The sequence below is a fragment of the Neovison vison genome, chromosome 13 (assembly GCF_020171115.1).
Source record: "Neovison vison isolate M4711 chromosome 13, ASM_NN_V1, whole genome shotgun sequence".
NCBI classification, from domain to species: domain Eukaryota; kingdom Metazoa; phylum Chordata; class Mammalia; order Carnivora; family Mustelidae; genus Neogale; species Neogale vison.
Genome location: NC_058103.1, coordinates 37905379 through 37917713, shown reverse-complemented (window position 1 = coordinate 37917713; position 12335 = coordinate 37905379).

Here is a 12335-nt window from a genome sequence, read left to right as displayed (position 1 = left end):
CATACATATTACTAAGACACAGCAACAAATCCATAGCCGTGGAAAACTATATCCTGCTCAAAATAAGCATAAATTTTGCCTTGTTTTGTCTGATTTAGTTTGGTTTAGTTTTCAGAAAGGATATAAGAGATATTCTCTATTAAGAAGGCATACATTTCTGTATATTGACATGGATTTCTACATGGAAACTAAGCCTTGGACTGATGGTCCAAGGAATATGAAGAGGAGGAGGAGCTTCCGGGAGAACCAAAAATATGTTTTGCTTACTTGTTAGTCCCTACTGGGCACAGGTCTGGTGAAGAGGCCACACAGGTAGCCAACTGAGCGGACAGAAGGTGGAGTGTGGCCTTACTCTTTGGCCTTGAGTAAGCATATCAGAATCGTGGTGGTAAGCAGTTATGTGGTCAATAAAGCCTGCATCTTTTAAGCTTCCAGATGGCCTTGTTGCTCTTGAAGGAATATTTAACAACAGACTGTTTGGGTTGCCACCTGACTTCTTTGACATAATTACTGAGAATATAGATCTGAATAAGAGATATCAGTAACTCTCAACCACAAAAGTAAATATATGATTCATCTGTTACAAAATTATAGTGGACAATGGTTTCAACCACAAATCAAAGATCAATGTTACATGGATACAGTGTGGTGAGGCCTGCCCCTTGGTATTGATCAATCCTCTGAGCCACAGCCCCACACACAGATGATAATTACCATCAGTCATACTGGCAAAGAAAGGGCCACAGCATCTCTCTTCCACATGTCAACTTGCAGCAAGACACTGTCATTTAGGATAATTCCATAATTTTAGCTCTGTAATTCTACCTTAGCTATTTGTGGGTAAATAAGAATATAAAGTGACACTAAAAATGGAGTCTGTTATGTTATCTACTGTACTCACAAATGTTTTTAACAGTGAATTGTAACCATGATATTTATTGAAAATAAAGAATATAGTTTTTTTATTATTATGTTAGTCATCATACATTACATCATTAGATTCTGATACAGTGTTCCAAGATGCATTGTTTACGTATAACACCCAGTGCTCCGTCCAATACATGCCCTCCTTAATACCCATCACTGCACCAACCTATCCACCCTCCCCCCTCCTCCCTCCCCTCTAAAACCCTCAGTTTGTTTTTCGGAGTCCACAGTCTCTCATGGTTCATCTCTCCTCTGATTGCCCCCCCTTCATTTTTCCCTTCCTTCTCCTATTGTCCTCCGTGCTATTCCTTATTTTCCACAAGTAAGTGAAACCATATGATAATTGACTCTCTCTGCTTGACTTATTTCACTCAATATAATCTCCTCCAGTCCCATCCATGGTGATGCAAAAGTTGGGTATTGATCATTTCAGATGGCTAAGTCATATTCCATCATATATATGGACATCATCTTCTTTATCCATTTGTCTGTTAAAGGGCCCCAATGTTCATAGCATCAATGTCCACAATAGCCAAATTGTGGAAAGAGTGGAGATGCCCTTCAAAAGAATATAGTTTTTACAACATTCTGTAATTCTGATAAAACATTTCCCAAAAGAGCCATATTACTAGAGTGCATATATATGTGACTATCTGTAGCACTCTTAAAATTTCTGAAATAAATCAGATAAAAATGTAAACCATTGCTGGGGTGCCTGGGTGGCTCAGTGGGTTAAAGCCTCTGCCTTCAGCTCAGGTCATGATCCCAGGGTCCTGGGATCGAGCCCCACGTCGGCTCTCTGCTCAGCGGGGAGCCTGCTTCCTCCTCTCTCTCTGCCTGCCTCTCTGCCTACTTGTGATCTCTCTCTCTCTCTCTCTCTCTGTCAAATAAATAAAATCTTAAAAAAAAATGTACCATTGCTGAAACAATTTGAAGTCTTTAAGCAAACTATGTAACTTCCCACCAGAATAAATAACAACACAAATTCTCCGCCTTTAGAAAAGTATATTTCTCCAGTGTCTTAGAAAATGTATTTAAATTACCCAGATTCTAACTGTCTCATGTATTCAATGAAAGAGAAATCCTTTATATATTTGTGTCTCCCACTATACCAAGCATTGCCTGTACAGAGGACCAATAAACATGTATTGGTTGATGAATTAAAAATAACAACATGAAATGAAATAGAATGAAAACATGAAACAGAACACTGCTAGATTATCATCCACCTTTTACTGAAAATAAAGATGTCACAACTGTCAAGCATATGAAAACTTCAAAGGATTATCACAAACCTCCATTTGTAAACAATGGTGTTATAGCATGAATCATTAAAAACAAAACAAAACTGTGTGTACACCCAGGTTCTCTAGTAAAATTTTCCTGGGAAGTCTTGAAAAAAAGGCTCTCAGTATAAAACAACATCTCAACAACACATTCACCTTTCATAATACACAGAAACAGACTAATCTTAAATGTGCCTCATGCCACTGCTGTCAGATCAGCCACTTAACCTCATTCCTTTCTTTCCCTTCAGTACCAGTTGTTTTCTTCTTCCCCCAGTTGTTTTTGAACAAATAGGATAAATAGCCTTGCCTCTTTTTTTTTTTCCACTTTTTACCTCTTAACCCTTTGCAGCCTGTCTGCCATTACTTCTCTACTGAATCTATAATCTCAAAGGTTCTACTTTCCAAATTTATTGGCAATTCCCCCTTATGACCCTAGAAACCAAGTTACCATCTTCCTGTGAATTCTAGCCACCTTGTATGTCTCCGGTTGTCCTTCTTCCTCTGTCTTGTTTGCTAGTTCCTCATTTTCTTTTTGACCCTGACAGTCATCATGAGAACACCTGACAAATATTGATGATCATCACTACAATAATGACTAGTGAAAATTCCTTACCACAAGCTAGGTACTAGTATCCAATCATTTTATCTTCATAACAACCCAATGAGGCAGGCATTATTAGTGTTGTACTCATGATAAAACTGAGACACACTGAGCTTAATTAACCTGTTGACACCCATTAGTAACTGACCAATAAGGAGTTGGCCCTACAAATACCCATAAAACTGGTCTACATTATCATTTCCAGCCCCTTTCATATAATCTTACTTGTACATGCAAACAATGAATCATGGAACACTACATCAAAAACTAATGATGGAGGTCTCCTGGGTGGCTCAGTCGGTTAAGCGTCTGTGGCTGGCTCAGGTCATGATCCCAGGGTTTGTGGATGGAGCCCCACATCAGGCTCCCTGCTCAGTGGGAAGCCTGCTTCTCCCTCTCTCACTACTCCCTCCTTGTGTTCCCTCTCTTGCTCTTTCTCTGTCAAATAAATAAATAAGATCTTTAAAAAAAAAAAAAAGAAACAAAAACAAAAAACTGATGATGTACTGTATGGTGATTAATATAATAAAAAAAGATAATCTCTCTTGTAAACTTTTTAATTTAGCTTATCAAAACAATGAACTTTTTGTATTCACACAAACACAGTCTCTGATGAGTTTGTCTGCCTGACTTTGATGTAATAATGATGCAGATATTTAATCACCAAGTCCAAAACCTTTGACTCCAAAGGCCCTCTCATCCAGGTCTATTTTCTTTTCATCATTACATTCTTATTAAAATATATGCTTATTTCTTTGTCTCCATTTTTCGTTGCCTCTGATTCTCTTTACACATACAGTGAAATTCATTGTCCTATACCACAACCTTAACCATGTCACTTTCTTGCTTGCACCTTCAGTGGTTCAGCATTTTCTTAATAGATTCAGAACACATTCTATTTAGTAAAGTCAAGGTCCTCCTTATTTTAGCCTTCTTAAGCTTTATGCACTCCTCTGTAATATATGTATGATGTGGTCAAGCCATTCCCCTCAATTCATGACATCATTTCCCATGTGAACCTCTGTTTGTACCTTATTTTTCTGCACTTTTCCCCAGTGCTTCCATACCATCTCCATTGAAGTTCTAGCCACTGGATTCCAGGGCCACCTTCTTCTCTTGAATTCCAAACATACTTCATAGTTCTTTTATAGCACTTGCTATGTCATATTTTAAATAATGACTACTTATTTTAAACTCCCCCAATAAAAAGTGGTTTAGCATTTAACAAATAATAGATTTCGAGTAAGTACGTTTGAGATTCAGGTATAGATTTATGGGGAGATCAGTGAAAATCTTATCTGCAAACTAACAGCTAATTTAGTGAAGACCTTTCCTTTAGCCCAGCTCTGTAAACTCATTAAGTGAATTAGCTATGTGTCTTGCACACTGAGGAAAAGGATGTTTTTACCAAGTAGCTTCTTAATTGAAGCATTCAGTTATCTCACATACTACTTTGGAATATTAAGCATAAAATAGCATCATAAAAATTTTACTAGGAATCTGGATTGGAAATCATCTCCCAAAATTCATTCTGCAACTTCTATTTAGCAAAGGTATCCCAGTATATTTGGCCAGCCATATTGCCACCCTGCTAAAACTCAACATCTCCCAGTCATTCACAACTATAGTTGGATCTCTAAGTCTTGGCCCATGAAAAGTAATCAGAAGTGTTTTGTAGTATTTCTTAAAGTCTCCTTAAAAGTTTGAGACATTTGGAAAAATGTTCCATGCTCCTGCATTGGAAGTATAAATATTGTGAAAATGTCTATGCTACCTAAAGCAATCTACACATTTAATGCAATTCCTATCAAAGTGCCATCCATCTTTTTCAAAGAAATGGAACAAAAAATTCTGAAATTTATATGGAACCAGAAAAGACCTCGAATAGCTAAAGGAATATTGAAAAAGAAAGCCAAAGTTGGTGGCATCACAATTCCGGACTTCAAGCTCTATTACAAAGCTGTCATCATCAAGACAGCATGGTACTGGCACAAAAACAGACACATAGATCAATGGAACAGAATAGAGAGCCTAGAAATAGACCCTCAACTCTATAGTCAACTAATCTTTGACAAAGCAGGAAAGACTGTCCAATGGAAAAAAGACAGCCTCCTCAATAAATGGTGTTGGGAAAATTGGACAGCCACATGCAGAAAAATGAAATTGGACCATTTCCTTACACCACACACAAAAATAGACTCAAAATGGATGAAGGGCCTCAATGTGAGAAAGGAATCCATCAAAATCCTTGAGGAGAACACAGGCAGCAACCTCTTCGACCTCAGCCGCAGCAACTTCTTCCTAGGAACATCGCCAAAGGCAAGGGAAGCAAGGGCGAAAATGAACTATTGGGATTTTATCAAGATCAAAAGCTTTTGCACAGCAAAGGAAACAGTTAACAAAACCAAAAGACAACTGACAGAATGGGAGAAGATATTTGCAAATGACATATCAGATAAAGGATTAGTGTCCAAAATCTATAAAGAACTTAGCAAACTCAACACCCAAAGAACAAATAATCCAATCAAGAAATGGGCAGAGGACATGAACAGACATTTCTGCAAAGAAGACATCCAGATGGCCAATAGACACATGAAAAAGTGCTCCATATCACTCGGCATCAGGGAAATACAAATCAAAACCACAATGAGATACCACCTCACACAAGTCAGAATGGCTAAAATTAACAACTCAGGAAATGACAGATGCTGGCAAGGGTGCGGAGAAAGGGGAACCCTCCTACACTGTTGGTGGGAATGTAAGCTGGTGCAACCACTCTGGAAAACAGCATGGAGGTTCCTCAAAATGTTGAAAATAGAACTGCCCTATGACCCAGCAATTGCACTACTAGGTATTTACCCTAAAGATGCAAAAACAGTGATCCGAAGGGGCACAAGCACCCAAATGTTTCTAGCAGCAATATCTACAATAGCCAAACTATGGAAAGAACCTAGATGTCCATCAACAGATGAATGGATCAAGAAGATGTGGTATATATACACAATGGAATACTATGTAGCCATCAAAAGAAATGAAATCTTGCCATTTGCGACAACGTGGATGGAACTAGAGCATATCATGCTTAGCAAAATAAGTCAAGTGGAGAAAGACAACTGTCATGTGATCTCCCTGATATGAGGAAGTGGTGATGCAACATGGGGGCTTAAGGGGGTAGGAGAAGAATAAAGGAAACAAGATGGGATTGGGAGGGAGACAAACCATAAGTGACTCTTAATCTCACAAGACAAACTGAGGGTTGCTGGGGGGAGGGGGATTGGGAGAAGGGGGGTGGAGTTATGGACATTGGGGAGGGTATGTGCTTTGGTGAGTGCTGTGAAGTGTGTGAACTGGGCGATTCACAGACCTGTACCCCTGGGGATAAAAATATATTATACGTTTATAAAAAATTAAAAATTAAAAAAAAGTTTGAGACATTTGAAATGCAGATGAAATGGATGGGGCTCGAGCAGTGAATAGAATAGAAAAAAATGATTTTTAAAAACACAAAATATTGATTTGTTGCCCATCTCTATTTAGAAAAAAGATAATTACGAACATTCTAAGATAAAACTTGATGTGTTAATTATTTTGAAGATGATTATCTATAAATGCACAACTACAAAACAATATAATAGGAGTTTGCATTTGTAATTAACACAGAGTTGCCGGTTATCTTGAAGCTATTTGCAGTAGAGAAATAGGATGATCAGAGAGGTGGGTTTGTCCCAACATTAGTGAGAAAGGTTTTTCAAGAGATTTTAATGAGAGAGATTTTCAAGGAATATAAAATAATGCCCAATGCAGATTACTATCATATTCTTTTTTTTTAAGATTTTATTTATTTGTCAGATAGAGATCACAAGTAGACAGAGAGGTAGGCAGAGAGAGGGGAAAACAGGCTCCCTGATGAGCAGAGAGCCCATCATGGAGCTCGATTCCAGGACCCTGCGATCATGACCTGAGCCGAAGGCAGAGGCTTAACCCACTGAGCCACGTAGGCACCCCTAGGTATCATATTCTTTACAATATTTCATGTTCAACCTATACTTGCAACAATATTTAGCTTACTAGTACTTATCAAAATTCACCACTACAAGAGATAGACTATAACTTCAAGTCCTTTCATGTATTAGATGTCATTGTATCTTATCCATTATAAATTACCTTGAAATCTAATAATATTTAAACTGAGACAATTTTGGAGTGTTTTTTTTTAAGATTTTTATTAATTTATATTTGAGAGAGAGCTTGTGTGAGCACATGCATACAAGGTTGGAAAGTAGGGGCAGAGGTAGAAGTAGACTCCCCACTGAGCAGGGAGCCCTGTGCAGGACTGGATCCCAGGACCCTGGAATCATGACCACAGACAAAGGCAGATGCTTACCCAACTGAACCACCCAGGCGTCCCCAGTCTGAAGTCTTTTAAAATTCATTTTCTTAAGGAAAAGAAAAAAACCAAACTTCATACTAAAATGACTTTCCCCAGAAATGGGTCATATTTTTAATTTTTTTCAAGGATGTGGCTATGATAAATCAGGGGACCTTTATCTAAATGTAATCACTAAAGCTCACCTGTGTTCATTATATCAAAGTCTTTTTTGTGCAATTCTAACTATGGAGTCTGAAAATGCTCCTGTAAAACTTGTTGTCATGACAACAAAATCCCCAAAGAAATGATGCAACTCCTTGTGTGAGGGAAGCATTCATGACCAGATTTAACAGAAAGATGCTTCAACCACCCACTACAGCCCCGCTTTTCAGTTGTCTATTGTTTGCTTATTTTTTTTAACACTTAACAAAATTTCCACCCTACATAGCTCTTAATAAATATGCTTAAAGTAGCAGTTGTGTTTGTTTTTACCACTGTTACTTACAGTGAGTAAGCAAGGGGATGACTAAAATTTGTCAAACCTTAGAAATTATTTAGAAATATTTTTCTTGATCATTCACCTTTGCTTTGATCTGAAGAAGCTCCTTTAAACATCCTCCAATAGATTTCTCTATAAAGGAGATGTTTGATAACTCTGGGCAAGGTGAATTTATGAAAAGGTATAGATCTGTTGTTTAACAAAAATGAGAAAATAAAAAGTGAAAAAGTAAAAATAATAATTTTAAATAGAGCAGATTTGTTTTTGTCTTAAAAATAAATAATTTCAAAACCAGTGCCAAAAAAACACTTTCTGCTATTAGATATTTTTTAAATCTTAGAATTTAGACTGTAAAATGGGATTAAAATTCTAATTTCAAAATGTAAAATATGAGTGCTACCTTCCAATTTGGGGGAAAAGTAAGAAAAAGAAATTAAGAAAAGCTTTCTTTGGTATGTAGCTTTCTTATCCAGTGTGTCACATTACTTTCTTAATTTTCTTCTTAAATATGAAGAGGTCTTTCTCATTGTGCTTATAAACAATCTCTTCACTTCCTTCTTCTACCTGTTTAGAGAGTTTGAGGGGCACCTGTGTGGCTCAGTCGGTTAAGCACTCAACTGTTGATTTTAGCTGCTTAGGTAGTGATCTCAGGGTGGTGAGATCCAGCCCCACCTTGGGCTCTGCACTCAGCAGGGGGTCTGCTTGAGAGTCTCCCTCTCCCTTTGACCCATCCACCATTCTCTCTCTCTCTCAAATAAATAAGTAAATAAATCTTTTTTTAAAAAAGGGTTTGATACAAGGGTTTGATAATCTAGCTGTACCTTTGATTTTGCCAAGTTAGATGCCTCACGGTTTCCCTGAAGATGGCCGTAACCACCCAGTCAGTGTCTTCTTTCATCTCTCTTTTAGCCAGTGCTACAAAGAAAGAAAAGGAATAAAAGTCATATAATTTAGAAAGAAAGAAGTAAAACTATTCCTATTTGCAGATGATTTTATGGTCTACATAGAAAATCCCAAGAACACTTACAAAAACATTCCTAGAACTAATAAGTTCAAAAAGGTCACACAACACAAGATAAACATACAAATAAATTATATTTCTGTATAATGGCAACACACTTGTAGAAACCAAATTAAAAATGTAATACTATTTATAATTACTATAGGTACATATATATCTCCAACATAACTTATATTTGTATCCTGAAAACAACAGAATGCTAATAAAATAAATTTTAAAAATCTCTAAATAGAGAGAATTAGTCATGGATTAAAAGACTCAACATAGTAAGGGTGTTAATTGTCCTGAAATTTGTATACAGGTTTAATGCAATTTCTATCAAAATCTCAATGAGAGTTTCTATAGATAGATGTAGACAAAATTATTTAAAAATTTACATGGGAAAGCAAAGGAACCAGTATAGCTATGAGTAATTTTAAAAAATAAGAGGGGTGCTTGGGTGGTTCAGTCTGCTGAGATTGTAACTTTTGATCTCAACTCAGGTCTTGAACTCAGAATCATGAGTTCAAGCATTGGGCTCCACACTGGACATGGAGCCTACTTATAAATAGATAGATAGATAGATAGATAGATAGAGAGGAATTATTCTACCCAATTTCAAGACTTAATACATAGCTCCAATCAGGATCATATGGCATTTTAGAACAACAGACACATAATTAAATGGAACAGATTAGTATGCCCAGCTGATTTTTTTCAAAGATGCAGATACAATTCAGTGGAGTAAGAATACTCTTTTCCACAAATAGTTCTGGAACAATTGAACATCTATGAACAAAACCATCAACCTAAGTCTCATACTTTCTACAAAAACTAATTCATTGAGTTATAGAGTTATGTCTTAAACACAAAAGTCTGAAACTTTTAGATGACAGAAGAAAAACTTCAGAACCTGGATTTAATGAGTAGTTTTAGATATAATTTGAAAAGCATTATTTTTTTAAAAAACCTCTAAATTGGACTTAATCATAATTAAATACTTTTGCCGTACCAAAGACCCCAAAGAGGATGTCCATATATTTTATGGATTGGGAGAAAAACTTTGCAAACCACACATCCTCCAATGGACTCATATTTAGAACATTTAACTAATTCTCAGAACTCTACATTAAAAAAACAATTCAATAAAATAAGTGACAAATACATTCAGAGACATTTCCTTGGAAATGATATACTGATGACAAATGAGCACATAGAAACATGTTCAACATTACTGGCCATTAGGGAAATGCAAATTAAACCTACCATGAGATATCATTATTCACCTATCAGATTAGCTCAAGAGAAAACAGTGACAATATCAAATGCTGACGAGGATTCAGAGACACTGGATCTTGCCCCATTGCTAGTAGGAGTGTCACATCATACAGTCAGTCTGAAAAATATATTGGCAGCTTCTTAAAATATTAAACATACCTTACTATATGATTCAGCAATTTGTACTCTTGAACATTTATCTAATCAAATGAAACTAATGTTCCCACAAAAGCCTATACCCCATCATTTGCAACAACCTTATTTGTAATAGCCTACAACTGGAAACAACTTAAAATGCCCCTCAATGGTGGAACAAACTGGTACATTCAGATCATGAAACACTCTACAAAAATAAAAAGGGATAAGCTATTAAAATGCCAACCTGATTCTGTGAAGGCTAAGAGCCCATCTCCTAGATACCCAGGTTCCTTAGGACCTGGCAGAGAGCCATGCATATGGAATTCATTCAGTAATTACTTGTTGACTAAACAAACACTGAATGTTATCTTAACATCGTTAAGTGAATTTATTCACAAGACATTTTAAAATAAAAATATAGGGATGGAAAACAAAGTAGCAGTTGCCAGCAACTGGGGATAGTCTGGGATGACAGGGAGGAGGATGAGAGGAAACGGAACCCGCACAAGGGAGATTTTTGTAGTCACGGGATAGTTCTGTATTGATTGCTACCATGGCTATAAAACAACCCAGAAGATAAGATGACTCAGAAATATAAGCACAGACTGTGCCAGTGCCAAATTCCTGGTTTGGATATGGAATTATAATTAGGTAAAATTTATCCATTAGGGAAAGCTTGGTGAAGGATATGCAGGACTTCTCTGTAATACCTTACAACTGCCAGTGATTAAAAAATAAATTTAAATAAATGCAAATAAATTTAATAAATAAATATTTATATAATAAATATAAATAATATAATATATAATAATATATAATATATAATATAATATAATATATAATAATATAAATAATAAATTTAAATAAATTTTTAAAATATTCGTATGGGAAAAATGTTAAAATTTTACTCTCCTGTTTGAATTAAAAAGGTGTCAACAGCCTTTGCAGCCCTTTTCCTAAAAGGGTCAAGTAAAGGATGGTGCATTTCATTTACTAAAAGACAATAAAGATAGGCAGGGAGGTGTCATCTGCAATACTTGTGAACCTCTAGAATAGCACAGCACCCCCAAAAGTCAAGTCAAAAATGAATGAGTACATTTCATTTCTATAGGCTACACATTTTCTTTTCTTTTTCTTTTTCTTTTTTTTTTTTTCTGTTTAGTTTACTTGAGTAGAGAGAGAGAGAGAGTAGTGTCAGGGGAGAGGGAGGGAGAGACTCTCCAGCAGACTCCTACTAAGCAAGGAGCCTGACACCGGGCTTGATCCCACCACCCTGAGATCATGACCTGAGCCGAAATCAAGAGTTGGCCTCTCAACCTACTGAGCAGCCCTGGTGACCCCTAGAGGTTCCACATTTTCAATTTAATTTCTATCCAATAAAATAACATGGCTTCTATAAACCTCAAATCTGAAACCAACAAATAATAGACTCTAGAAAAAAACTTAGGCAATATGATAAATTAATATGCCTATGCTCAGAAAAACGTGACAGGTCTAGAGGGTTGTATACGTCATTCTAACATCCTTTGGCTCCCTTAAACTGGGCAGGGTGTGCTCCTAACCATGAGCCACATCACTGGGACTCAGGAGGAGTCCCTTTTACCTGCTGCTGCTTACAACCCTATATTCCTGGGAGTATAAACTGGGTGTTATCACTGATGCTCACATTTGGAAGTTTCAGGATGATTCTATTGACAGTCAGTATTTTCTCTGTTTCCCCACCCCATGCCTCCTACCTGCATTCAATCCCTTATATTATTTGTTTAACTCTCTCTTTGCCTCCTACCCTGAATTCTAAGCTCCTTTGAAAGTAAGCTTTCCTCCTGATTTACCTATGCAACCCTTCCTTTCTAGGCATAGTATTTATACAACCAATCTAATGTATGTTTGCAAGATAAAATACATTTGAGTAATTACAGGAGAATTAAAGTGGCACAGTTACGTATTGGTTATTCCGTATTTATTTATGTGTTAGCACCATTCCAGAACATATAACACTGGTTTCTTCATTTTAACTGTATTGCACCAAAAGGAATAAACTTAAAGAAGCCTGAAAATACTGAGCTAGAAGGTAGTCTCTCTGGATACTCATTCAATGTTTCACAAACTTAACACTTAACATGTTAAGATAACATTCAGTGTTTGTTTAGTCAACAAGTAATTACTGAATGAATTCCATTTGCATGGCTCTCTGCCAGGTCCTAAGAAACCTGAGTATCTAGGAGATGGGCTCT